Below are 13,766 nucleotides of genomic sequence, written 5' to 3' on the forward strand. Positions count from 1 at the left end.
ACTCAAAACAGCACCTTGCTGATCCCATTTCATGTACTCTGTCCAAGAAAACATCTGAGATGGCCAAGGTAGGTGTTCACAGGGTCTGTCCACTTGCTTCCATCCTGCTACTGAAAATACATCTGAAGCAGGTGAATCGTCTTTGAAATATTTCAATGTGAGACCTGGAATCCAGCCACACTGAAGCTAATGCCAATAAGCAGAGGACAACTGTCCAGGTGAAGTAGGAGGGATAAGTAACCCAAACCACATGATGGCGAGAACAACCATTTGGGGGGGGAGCTTTACAGGTTGTGGCCATGATGGGACAGTTGGGGGGGGGGGAGGGGGCTTGGAAGAACTTAAGAGTTGCCCTACTGGGTCAGACCAAGGATCCATTTAGCCCAGTCTCCTGTTTCCAGCAGTGGCCAGTCCAGGTCACAGGTACCTGGCAGAGTCCCCAAAAGTAACAAGTTTCCATGCTCTTTAAGTCTCAAAATAAGCAGCAGTTTTCCCTTAATAATGGTTTATGGACTTCAAAAATTTGTCCAAACCTTTTTTTAAACCTAGCTACATTAACTGCTTTTACCACTCATTGCAGCGATGAGTTCCCAAATTTATATGCTGAGTGAAAAAATATTTCCACCTATTTGTTTTTAATATGCCACTGTGTAACTTCATGGAGTGTCCCTAGTTTTTGTACTTTTTGGAAAAGAGCAGAGAACTAATAAGGCAGGGATTCTGCCAGAATCAAAGAAAGGGGCAATTTTTTTTTCTAAATAAGAACAAAGAAAAATATCTTTAAAGAAAAATATTACAAAAGGAATTAAATTTGAATGACATAACATAGATATCACAATTATAGACCACATATAGAGATAAACGAATCTAAAGCAGTGTTTCCCAAGTCCGGTCCTGGAGTACCCCTTACCAGTCAGGTTTTCAGGATATCCACAATGAATATGTATGAAAGAGATTTGCACATAATGGAGGCAGTGTATGCAAATCAAGTTCATGCATATTCATTGTGGATACCCTGAAAACCTGACTGGCAAGAGGTACTCCAGGACCGGGTCTGAGACACTGATCCACAGGAAGCTAGATTAAACAGAAAATGCCAGACAAGAAAAACAAGCAACCTAATCTAAGTGCTTCTTTTACCAAGCAATGGTAAAAGGGGCCCTGCGGTGACATTGGCGCAAAGCTTTGCCCCGCATTGAGGTCCCATTTTACTGCTGCCGGTAAAAGACTTTTTTAGAAGGAAGGAAATGACCGTGCAGCCATTTCCTGAGGGAGACCTACAAAAATATTTTCTAGTCCAGGAATGGTGCGCAGTGGGGGTCAGAACTACTGCTGGGCCCACGTGGGAGCCTGGAGGTAGAGCTGAATTGCCGCACGGCAAGCCTGTGGTAGGCTTGCCAAGCCATCATAAAAGGGCCCCTAAGATACTAAGCACCCAGAAAGGAGGAGTGGCCTAATGGTTAGAGCACTGGTCTTGCAATCCAGAGGTGGCCGGTTCAAATCCCACTGCTGCTCCTTGTGATCTTGGGCAAGTCACTTAACCCTCCATTGCCTCAGGTACAAAATTAGATTGTGAGCCAGTGGCGTAGCTTCGTGGGGCATGAGGGGACCTGGGCCCCTGTAGATTAGGCCCTGGCCCCCCTGCCGATGATCCCCTTGAACCCCCCTCCCACCACCAACCCTCCCCCGCTGTTGTTGCCTGCCCCGCTGCTGCATCAGATACCTTGTTTGCTGGCCGGGGGGGGGGGCCCCGAACCCGCCAGCTGAAGAGAGTCTTCATGTAGCCCTGTGCAGGATGTAAGGCGTCAGAAACAGTTGATCACACCAGGAACTTAGTTGAACGAAGGCACAACTCCAGCGCTGAAGAAGACTCTCTTCAGCTGGCAGGGTTCAGGGACCCCCGCCAGCAAACAAGGTATCTGATGTGGTGGCGGGGAAGGGTTGGTGGCGGGAGGGGGGTTCAAGGGGATCGTCGGCAGGCCGGCAGGGGGATCCAATGTGGCAGGGGGGGTGGCTAAACAGTGCCCCTCACCTCGGGCTCCGGACCCCCCTCCCCTGTTGTGAGCCCTCCTGGGACAGAGAAATGTCCAGAGTACCTGAATATAACTCACCTTGAGCTACTACTGATAAACGTGTGAGCAAAATCCAAATAAACAAGCACCTGTTTTCTTGGCAACATTAAGGCATGCACTGTCTCCATTGTATGCAAATCTAACTCAGGAATATTCATTGTGGATATCCTGAAAACCTGACTGGCTGGGGTTCCCTCAGGACAGGTTTGGGAACCACTGCAATACACTACTGGTGTATTGTAATGGGTTGCTCAGATGGCTTCTTTCCCACATGCAGGTTATCAATAGAAATCAAACAAAATAAAACATGGAAAAGAAAATAAGATGATACCTTTTTTATTGGACATAACTTAATACATTTCTTGATTAGCTTTCGAAGGTTGCCCTTCTTCGTCAGATCGGAAATAAGCAAATGTGCTAGCTGACAGTGTATATAAGTGAAAACATTCAAGCATTACTATGATAGTCTGACAGGGTGGGAGGATGGGGGTGGGTAGGAAGTATGCATGGGGACATCAAAGCATATCATTGATATTCTAACAGGATGGGTGTGGGTAGGTGAGGGGAGGGTGATCAACAGAGACATACAGTTTTATGGTTTATAATGGGCTAGGAACCCCAGGTCCTTGTTAAGTCCTTTCTGTTGGGTGTTAAAATATTCAATCATTTTGACTTCAAAGGTCTTACGTTCTTGTATGGTTTTAAAGTTACCTTTCAGTATTCTCACTGTGAAATCACTGATACAGTGTCCTGGTTCTGTGAAGTGCTGTCCCACCGGGGTGGGGGCCCTACTGGCTGTATTGTTCATGTGATGTCTATGTAAATTGAATCTTGTCTTAAGCATCTGGCCTGTTTCTTCAATATAGCATCCTTCGTTACATTTTTTACACTGAATGATATATACCACATTGGAAGATGAGCAAGTGAAAGATCCCTTTATGTTGAATATCTTTCCTTTGTGGATGACTTTGGGGTCCTGTGAAATATTTTGGCATAGTTTGCAACTGGATAAATTACAGGGAAGTGTGCCCTTCTGTTCCTTTTCAGTCTGTGATGGAAGTTTACTTCTGATTAGCTTGTGTTTTAAATTGGGTGGCTGTCGGAAGGCCAGTACTGGTGGGGATGGGAATATCTCTTTCAGTAATTCATCCTCCTGGAGTATAGGTATATGCAGGGAAAGAAGGCAGTTGGGAGAGTCCTATTACTCATTGGGAAGGGCTGATTATCCAGCTCACACAGATCTTCCCTTTCCTTCTGATGCCTCCATTCATCTACTATATAGTCAGATGGGCACTGAGTAGCTGGTTCCAGAGCTGAGTGGGTCTTTTTCTTTCAGGTCCTATTTTCAAGCACTTTGGTAGTTTTATAGAGAGGACTTGTGAAGAATTTAGAGCTGATCCACCTGCCTCAGGGGGCCTTTGGGACTGCTTCAGGCAGGTAGTCACTCTTTTCTAACCTGGAGCATATCTTCTCCCTTTACAGCTTCTGCACTGCATTGCATCATGGAAGACAGGAAAGTCAAGAAGCTGTGATTTTTGAAACCTATCTATAAACTGGTTTAGGGTTTGTCTTAAAAGTGGACTAACATGGCTCCCACACCACTTCACTCTTATAAACAAAAAAGGCCCTCAATGTGGTCAATATCCACTAACATGTTACGTTTAAGTGCTTATAATTTTCCACACGGTTTCATGGTTGTTTATATGTTCTGGAATTCTAAGGTTTCTTATGTGTATGGTGAAATGCCTGGGGTGTTAACTTTGGATGAGGTTTCCCTAATGTGCAATAAACGAATAAACAGATCTAACTATCTCTGTGCAATAAACACCTAACATTTCAATTTCAAAGCCTATTCAACACAACATATTATGACCATCTTTCCCTGAGCCCTGGCTGTGAGTACTACTACTTAACATTTCTAGAGCGCTACTAGGGTTACGCAGCGCTGTACAAGTTAACAAAGAAGGACGGTCCCTGCTCAAAGGAGCTTACAATCTGTGAGCTGGTGAAGCCCCAGAGGAAGTTTGTGTACTGTAAATAAATAAATATCCAAGGGAAGTGGATGTGTGCAGAGGTCAGGAACTGAATGAAATTTAATTGTGGGAGGGGGGAGGGCATATTTTGTTTCACTCTATTTTATGTCATTTATCTTTTTTTTTTTATCATCCTAGGATGGTAATTTGGTATAGAAACACTGTAAATATTTGAATAAAAATATAAATAAACCAACACTAACTGCAACTGTTCCTGATGCCTTCAAGCATGCCATAGTTTCACCACTCCTAAAAAAAAAAACTATCGCCACATTTCTCTTCTCCATTTCTTATCCAAGCTACTTGAATGTGCTGTTCACTGCCATTGTCTTGACTTTCTGTCATCTCAAGTTATTCTTGATCACTTCAATCTGACCGGTGCTATTTAACATATTTATAAATGATCTGGGAATCGGAATGACAAGTGAAGTGATTAAATTTGTAGATGACACAAAACTATTCAAGGTTGTTAAAACATTCAGACTGTGAAAAATTGCAGGAAGACCTTAGGAAACTGGAAGACTGGGCATCCAAATGGCAGATGAAATGTAATGTGGACAAATGCAAAGTGATGCATATTGGAAAGTATAATCCAAATCATAGTTACCTGATGCTAGGGCCCACCTTGGGGGTTAGCACTCAAGAAAAATATCTAGGTAGCACGTTGAAATCTGCTCAGTGTGTGCTGGCGGCCAAAAAAGCAAACAGAATGCTATGAATTATTAGGAAAAGGATGGTAAGACTGAGAATACTATAATGCTTCTGTATCACTCCATGATGTGACCTCACCTTGAGTATTGCATTCAGTTCTTGTCGCCATATCTCAAAAAAGATATAATGGAAAGAAAAAGTTCAAAGGAGAGTGACCAAAATGATAACGGGGATGGAACTCCTCGCATATGAAGAAAGGCTAGGGCTCTTCAGCTAGGAAAAAAGACAGCTGAGGGGAGATATGATTGAGGTCTACAAAGTCCTGAGTGGTGCAGGATGAGTAGAAGTGAATTGATGTTTTGCTTTTTCAAAAAGTACAAAGACTAGGGGACACTCAATGAAGTTATATGGAAATACTTCTAAAACAAATAGGAGGAAATATATTTTCACACAACGAATAGTTAAGCTCTGGAACTCTTTGCCAGAGAATGTAGTAACAGCGGTTAGCATATCCTTGAGGAAAAGTTCATAGTCTATTATTGAGATGGACATTGGGGAAGCCACTGCTTGCCCTGGGATTAGCAGCATGGAATGCTGCTACTATTTGGGTTTCTGTCAGGTACTTATGACCTGGATTGGCCACTGTTGGAAACAGGATACTGGGCTAGATGGACCATTGGTCTAACCCAGTATGGCTATTCTTGTGTTCTTATGGCTTTCACCCTCTACATTCAACTGAAACAGCCCTTGCTAAAGTCTCCAATGAGACATCCAGGCAGCAATATCAGACAGGTAGACTGAGACTTGGGCCTGGATTCCTGCTGAAATTTCTGATGTGGAGAGGTAGATCTGGGAGTCATCAGTATAAAGGTGATACTGAAAACCATGGGAGGAGATCAGAGCACCAAAGGAAGAAGTATAGATGGAGAAAAGAAGAGGTCCCAAGACAGAGCCCTGAGGTACACCAACTGATAATGGGATAGAAGTGGAGGAGGATCCACCAGAGCTTACATTAAAAGTGTGATGGGAGAGATAAGAAGAAAACAAGAAAGAACAGAGCCCTGAAATCCAAGTGAGGAAAGCATATCAAGGAGTAGGTGGTGATCAACAGTATCAAACAGCAGATAGATCGAGAAGAATGAGGATAGAATACAGACCTTTGGATCTGGCCAGAAACAAGTCATTGGAGACTTTAGCAAGGGTTGTTTCAGTTGAATGTAGAGGGCAAAAGCCAGATTGAAGTGGATCATGAATAGCTTGAGATGAAAGAAAGTCATGAAAAAGGCAGTGAACAGCATGTTCAAGTATCTTGGATAGGAAAGGGAGGAGGGAGATGGGGCGTTAGTTGAAAGGACAGGTAGGATCCAATGAGGAGTGGTGTAACTGGCATGTTTGAAGGCATCAGGAACAGTTACAGTGGAAAGTGAAAGACTGAGGATATGACACTAATGTCAAAGCTGTACTGGATAAAATTGGTCCAATTACAGCTGAAAAGGTCAAAGATGATCAGAAAATCTCCTTGGTTTTCTGAAAACTTATCTAAGCTGAAATTGGAATGTTGATACCTTGAAAAGCAATGGAGAAAAAACAGAGATACTGTTGATAAATCCAATTGGAAGTTTGCTTTTCGTCACTATAAATTGAAAGTAGCTGAATCCAAACAAAGTACTATAGCAGCTTAGTAGGTCAGGATATTCTTGACAATAAAAAACTATTCACCTTGGGGCGCGTGTCAAGATGGCGGCACGCTGCTGATCACTGCTTGACTCTCTTGTGGAAAGCGTTGAATTAAAACTTTTCTTCAGACTTCAAAATGCAAAGGGACGGTTAAGGCCAGTCCCTCGATGGCCAGAACCTCCTCACCTCAGCAGCAAACCATTGAGAGGTTCACAACGAGAGCTCCCACCCATAACGCTGGGAAAATCCCTGTTGTTGCTCCGGGAGGAGGAGACACCGGAGACTTGAGGCTTGATGTCACTCTTTCTCACCTGGCGCTCAACACTCCGCCTCTCCCCAAAGGACCCGTGTCTCAGTGGAGGCCTTCTGAACTCGAAGAAGCAGCAGGAAGTCCTCTGGATCAAGGAATTGAGAACACGGGACCATTTGGGAGATTTGAAGCCTTTCTGTGCTTTGATTGAGCGTGTTACGCCATTAAAACAGCCAGAGTCGGTAACGCTGAAGCTCTCCAACAGTTGGATAATACAGTGGCTAAATCTACAACTGGAGTCTTGACTTTAGTAAGTACTGTTGAAACTTTATCACGGAATTTAACACTCAAGTGGATAAAATTAAAGAAGATGTAAAGAATTTGCAAGATTGTGGCGCAATGGTGGTAAAATATAAAGCGATATTACACCGTAAGATTGAACAGATAGAAAATTATAATGGTAGATTGAATCTTCGCTTTCTGAATTTCCCAAAATCTTTGGAAGTATTTAAGAAATATTTGCTTGAGATTTTGAAATTTACCCCGGAAATGATTCCACCGATAAATCGGATATACTATTTACTGTACCTAATAAGAAAATCTTGGAGAATTCTCTGGAAATGTCTGGTCAAGAAAAGAAAGACTTATTAAATATATCTGAACTCTTGGAAACATCATTATCACCAGACTCGGAAAGGACGACCTTATTGGTCTCATTTGTGTTTGAGCAAGATTTGGAAGTGGTGAGAAGGTTATCCCTCTGCAATTTACAAACTTTGTTCTATGGGAAAAAAGTTTGGATATTTCCAGACGTAACAAAGCAAACACAAGATAGGAGGAAAGCATTTTTGGCTTTAAGAACAGACACTTTGGCATTAGGGGCTTCCTTTTTATCTTAATTACCCATGCAAATGTGTTGTTAAATATCTTGGCATAAAATATGTCTTTTTTCTTCTGGAACAGTTACGTGCCTGTATAGATTTGAAAAAGATTCATACTGTATTACCCTCGGTTGAGAATAAGTAAAAGGGGTAAGGAATAGCGTGCTATAGCGTTTATGTTGTGACCTGTGTAATGATATTGTGCAGCTTTTCTCCAGAGCTCTATGTTATGTACCCCCCTCCCCCCCCCCCCCCCACACACACACAATTGTGGTCTAAAAGAAGATTAACCATTTGTTTTCCTTAGTCTTTATATTACTGATGTAAAGCTTTTATTTTATTTTCTGAATTTCTTGATCAAGTGTTATGACTTGTAAATTGATTATATACTAATAAAAATTTTCAAAAAACAACAACTATTCACTACTACTGTTGATAATATGCATCAAGCATGTCCTTCTGCTCAAGAATTAGCTGACTATTTCACCAACAAGATCATTCAAAGTAGGTCTGAATTAACTAAAGCTAATCATACAGAGGAAAATGGAACTCACCCTGATTCGGAATCAAGAACCGGCTTATGTCCAATCCAGAGAAATAAAGCAGATCAGATATGGGATGTGTTTCAACCACTGGCATTTGAAGATGTAAGATCATTGTTGATGATATGTTCACGCTCCCACTGTTCCCTTGCTTATTGCTCTGAATTCTTATTCCTATCTGTTCCAACTGAGGTAGTTCAATGGCTGTTGGATAGACTCAATGGGCTGTTAGAATCAGGCTCTCTTCCTCTAGATATGGGCAAAATTTTTCTTACACCTTTGCTGGCTAGCATACCCCTTTGCACTAAAATGCTGGAGACCTATGTTAGTAAACAATTTTCCTTATATCTGGAAAGATTTTCTAAACTGCATTGGTCACAATTTGGTTTCAGGCCTGCATACAGTTCGGAAACCTTGCTGCTTGTTCTGACAACATATGTTAAACAATATCTATGAAAGGAGGATCAAGTATTATTACTTCAGTTTGATATTTTGGTGGCATTTGATGCAGTCGATCACGTATTGCTACTGGATCGGCTGGATCAGGTAGGAATAACAGGATCTGTTCTTAAATGGGTCAGCGAATTCCTATCAAACCGGTTAATACTGTAAAGCAAAATAAACAACTTTCCAACTAATGGTTTCCGAAATGCGGGGTTCCTCGGGGATCCCTGCTCTCTTCTATTCTATGTTTAATTTCTTTATGTCCTCCCTTGGCTCAATTCACCTGGGATTAGGTGAACTATTGCTATCCTATGCTGACGACATCCTGCTTCTCCTACCATTAACTTTTTCATGTCAAGACCCCAATCCAATCTGTAACAACTGGGATGAATGTTATTCAATCGTGGGCTAAAACTGAATGCACAAAAAACTAAGATCCTGTGGTTCTGGAATCAAGGAGTTATGGTCCCAACTTCAATAACACTGTTTAATGATAATATTTTTGTATCCAAATCTGAATCTGAAACCAGGGTGCTTGGGGTCTTGCTTGACTCTTCCCTGACATGTTTCTTCCATATTAATCAATTGTGGAAGAAAACTCAGTTTTAAATGAGACAGCTACATCTAGTCAGGTCATTTTTTGACCCAAAAGCCTTTGCACTGTTGATCCAAATGCTGGTCCAACAACATCTGGATTATTGTAATGTCTTATTTTTCGGTATTAAGTGTCAATATCAGAAAAAATTGCAAATTATATAGATAACAGCTGCTAGACTGATTTTCAAACTGAATAGATACACTAGTGTTTCATCATATCTTGTCAAACTATATTGGCTTCCCATAGCCGAAAGAATCAGGTTTAAAGATGCTTGTCTAGTTTTCCAAATTTTACATGGCTTCACATCTGAATTGTTGATTAATGTCTCATTATTATGTTTGATTCAATCTAACAGACTAAAGGAACAATTGGTGTTAGCACCGCTGCTGTACAAGGAAATCTGGTCTCAGAAGATTTTTAGCTCTCTCTTCCCTGTATTAGAAGTCTCACTATGAAATTCTTTACCTACTGATGGTAGTAGGTCTGATAATAGCTACTTCAGCTTCCGGAAGAGGTTAAAATCTTTTCTCTTTCCAAAAACTGTTATGTATCAAACCATTACTACTGTTGTATCCTTTTCCATCTATAACACTATTCATGACGTACCTTTATTACTTTTATATATTCTAATCAGTTTATGTCGTCTACTTAGGATGTAAACCACAATGAAGGGGATTTTAGCAGTATATACGATTTGATTTGATGACAGTAGGAGAGATAGTGCTGAATAGATGGTGGGCATAGGATCAGAGGAACAGGTAGTCAATTTGGAGGAGTGATTTCAGAAAAGGAGGCAGGGGTTGAAGCAGGGTTGACAGAATGAACTGGGAGAAGGACAGGTGGATGTGACTTGGTTGAGAACTCAAGGTTAATCTCGTGAACCTTATCATGAAAGTACTCGGTCATAGTCTGTGGAGAAAGTGAAACGAGGGGTTGGCGGTGAAGGCACGTTGAGGAGAGAGTTCAGTGTGGCAAAGAGACATTGAGGGTTTGAGCCAAGAAAGTATGTCAAGTGGATGTAGTAGTCCTGTTTGGCAAGTGAAAGAGCAGGCTGGAAGGAGGTCAGCAAGAATTTGAAATGTATGAAGTCAGCACGGGCATGGGCTTTCAGTCAAAGGCGTTGGGCAGATTGGGCACAGGAACGTAGGTAGTGGATTCTAGAGGTCAGCCAAGGCTGGGGTTTGGTATACCTTACAGAATGGGGAAAGGGAAGAACAAGTATCCAGAGCACAGCAGAGAATAGTATTATAGGAAGAGACAGCCTCATTGACAGACTTGGATAACAATAGTGGTTGAAAAGAGGGATGAAACACTGGTAGAGAGAATGCAAGAGTCAATAGCCTGAAGATTTCTAAATGTATACCTGGAGATTGGATGGGACTGGAGAGGAGGGTGTTTAAGTATGAAGGATATCAGATAATGGTCAGAGAGGGGAAGAACTGAGGTGCAGAAATTGGAGAGTGAGCAGTTGGAAAAGAAGACAAGATCAAGACAATGGATATTCTAGTGAGCAGGGGTAGTGGAACACAGGACTTGTTGAAGATTGAAGGAGGATGTTAAAGCAAGAAACTGAGAGGCATATGAGTCAGAGGGATCATTAGCATGAATGTTAAAATTCTCAAGAATGAGGGAAGGAGTTGAGGGATCAAGAATAAAGGAAGCCAGGAGTCAAAGTCAGTGAGAAAGGAAGAAAAGGACCTATCAGGGGGTTGATAAATGACTGCTACTTAGAGAAATAGAGAAGTGAATAGACGGATGGAGTGGTCTTCAAAGGAAGAAAAGCAGTGAGTCTGAGGTGAAAGAACAGGTTTAAATCTACAAGAGGGTGAGAGTGGTAGCCCAAAACCAGCTCTGCGGCCAACCGGGCAAGGTGTATGGGAGAAAAGGTAATGTTCCTGACACAGGGCAGCAGCTGAAGCAGAGTCTTGAGGGCAAAGCAAAGTCTCAGTTAATACAAGCTGATGGAGAGCAGGGGCGTATCTGCGTGGGGCCTCAGGGGCCTGGGCCCCCGCAGATTTCGCCCTGGACCCCCCTACCGCTGCCAACCCTCCCCCTCCGTTGCTGTCGCCTACCTTCGCTGGCGGGGGACCCCAACCCCCGCCAGCCGAGGTCCGCGTCCTCCTGCCACTGCCGGCTGCCTGTAAAAGAATTCCGTCAGCTGGCGGGGGACCCCCAACCCCCGCCAGCCAAGCTGAGGTCCTTTCATTTCTTCCACTAAAGCTGGCGCCGAAAGTTTCTTCTGAGTCTGACGTCCTGCACGTACAACGGGGGAGGGTTGGCAGCGGCTGGGGGGAGGGGGATCGGCAATGGCGGCGGCGGGGGGGGGGGGGGCTATAATGTGCCCCCTCACTCTGGCCCTGGCCCTGGCCCCCCCTACCGCCGCAGTTCAGATACGCCCCTGATGGAGAGTACAAGAGATAAAGAGGTCGTGGATGTAGGAATGCTTGTTGGAGACAGAGCAGGCATTCCATTGGGCACATGAGAAAGGCAGAGAAGAGGAGAGGAACAGAAATTAGTTTGGAGACATTGCAGTGTGACCTGCATGAGTAGGGTGAGAGCTGATTTGGAGGATCAGGATTGGGATTGATATCCCCATCAGAGAACAGGAGAAGGAGCAAGAAAATGCAAAGAAGAGTAGGAGAGGCATGATGACAGTGACAAAGATGAGATGCTAAAAACTGCTGTTTCTTTCTCTACAATATCACCAAAATGTGTTCCTTCTTTCCTGAGCACACTACCAAAACCCTTATCCACACTCCTATCACCTCATGCTTAGACTTCTCATAGGGCTCCCACTAAGTCATCTCTCTCCTCTTCAATCTGTTAAAAATTCTGCTGCTTGACTTATATTCCTCCAGTGTCGCTACTCTCATTTTATCCTTCTCCTCAAGTCACTTTATTGGCTCCCTATCTGTTTTCGCATACAGTTCAAACTCCTCTTTTTGACTTACAAGTGCATTCACTCTACAGCTCCCCAGTACCTCTCCACTTTTATCTCTCCCTACACTGCTCCCCAGGAACTCCGTTCATCAGGTAAGTCTCTTATCTGTACCTTTCTCCTCCACTGCCAATTTGAGACTCTGTTCTTTTTATCATGCTGCACCATATCCCTGTAATAGAATTCTTGAGTCACTACGTCAAGCTCCGTTTCTGGCCGTCTTCAAATCAAGGCTAAAAGCCCACCTTTTTTAGGCTGCTTTTAACTCCTAACTCCTATTCACTTGTTCAGTACCCATGTCTGTTTTATCATTCCCACCATAAGTGATTCCCTAATCCCTTATTTGTCTTGATTAGATTGTAAGCTCTGTCGAGCGGGAATTGTCTCTTACATGTTTAGTGTATAGAGCGGGAATTGTCTCTTACATGTTTAGTGTATAGCACTGCGTACATCTAGTAGTGCTATAGAAAATGATAAGTAATAGTAGTAGAAAATCCAACTGGTGTAAACCTTAAAAGTTATTTTAAATATAATAGATGATGGTTGTTTTCCAAGCATAATAGAAAATGCAATCAATAATATATTCTAGTTCTAAGACAGTGGTTCTCAACCCAGCCAATCAGGCTTTCAAGATAGCCACAAGGAATATGCATGAGATTAATTTGCACTTGATGCCTCCACTGTATGTAAACCAATCTCATTTTGGATATTCTGAGAACTAGACTGGTTGTGTCCTGAGGATGGTGTTGAGAAATCTAAGGATCCTGTCTGGGAATTATCTCACTGCAGTCAGTCCTCATAATCCCTTGGATTCAGATTTCACAGTCTTGCATGCATTTCTGGTGGGGGATGGGCAGCAGGCGAGGAATCCTCTTTCTCCTATTTCACTAGTGTGCTGCATCCCACCAGGCCCAGTTGCTCAGTGTTGGGATGTGCTGCATATCCCTAGATAGCAGGCACAAACCGTTACTCAAGGAGTTTGCTTTAAGCATTCCTACCACTTCATACCAGGTCGGGGATCCCTTTCCTACAAACTAGGCTTTCTTGTGCTAGAGATAGCTCTTTCCAAAGATTTCACTTGCTCTCACTGCCTGATCTTCCTTGTCCAATTTATCATTTCTCAGGCCTGCATTAGAAAGAAAATGCCTTGATTTAAACATACATTTTAAGAAATAAAGTACAAGTTTATTATATTTTACTAACCCACCAGTCGGAGGCACCATCTAGGCAGCTTACAATTTCAATACTAATATCATTACGAGTGATATACGACAGACATTGAGGGAAGAACTTCAATATTACAGAATTAAATGGGGGGGGGGGGGGGTGCATTAGGATGCTCTTCAGTACTCTGAAAAGAAACAAACAGTTAGTAATAGGAAGAAAATCATGGCCAAATGCAAGTTCCTGCCCCTCCCCCAATGATTCCACTGCAGACTTCTGTGTCCTTGACCATTCCACCTACGCACACTTGTGCTAGCCTCTCCCTAGGCTATCTTCTAGAGCTTTTTCATCACCTTCCCCTGCTCCCTCAGGTCATTACCAGCAACAAAATATACGGTAGCAGCGGGCTGGCAGACTGTAGTCTGATAGTTACTAACCAGACCCTCTCATAAGGGAATGGCTGAATTTTACCCTCATACATATCTGGATTTGCAGTCCTGATCCAGAAATAGGACC

This window comes from Microcaecilia unicolor, chromosome 11 (assembly GCF_901765095.1).
Source record: "Microcaecilia unicolor chromosome 11, aMicUni1.1, whole genome shotgun sequence".
NCBI classification, from domain to species: domain Eukaryota; kingdom Metazoa; phylum Chordata; class Amphibia; order Gymnophiona; family Siphonopidae; genus Microcaecilia; species Microcaecilia unicolor.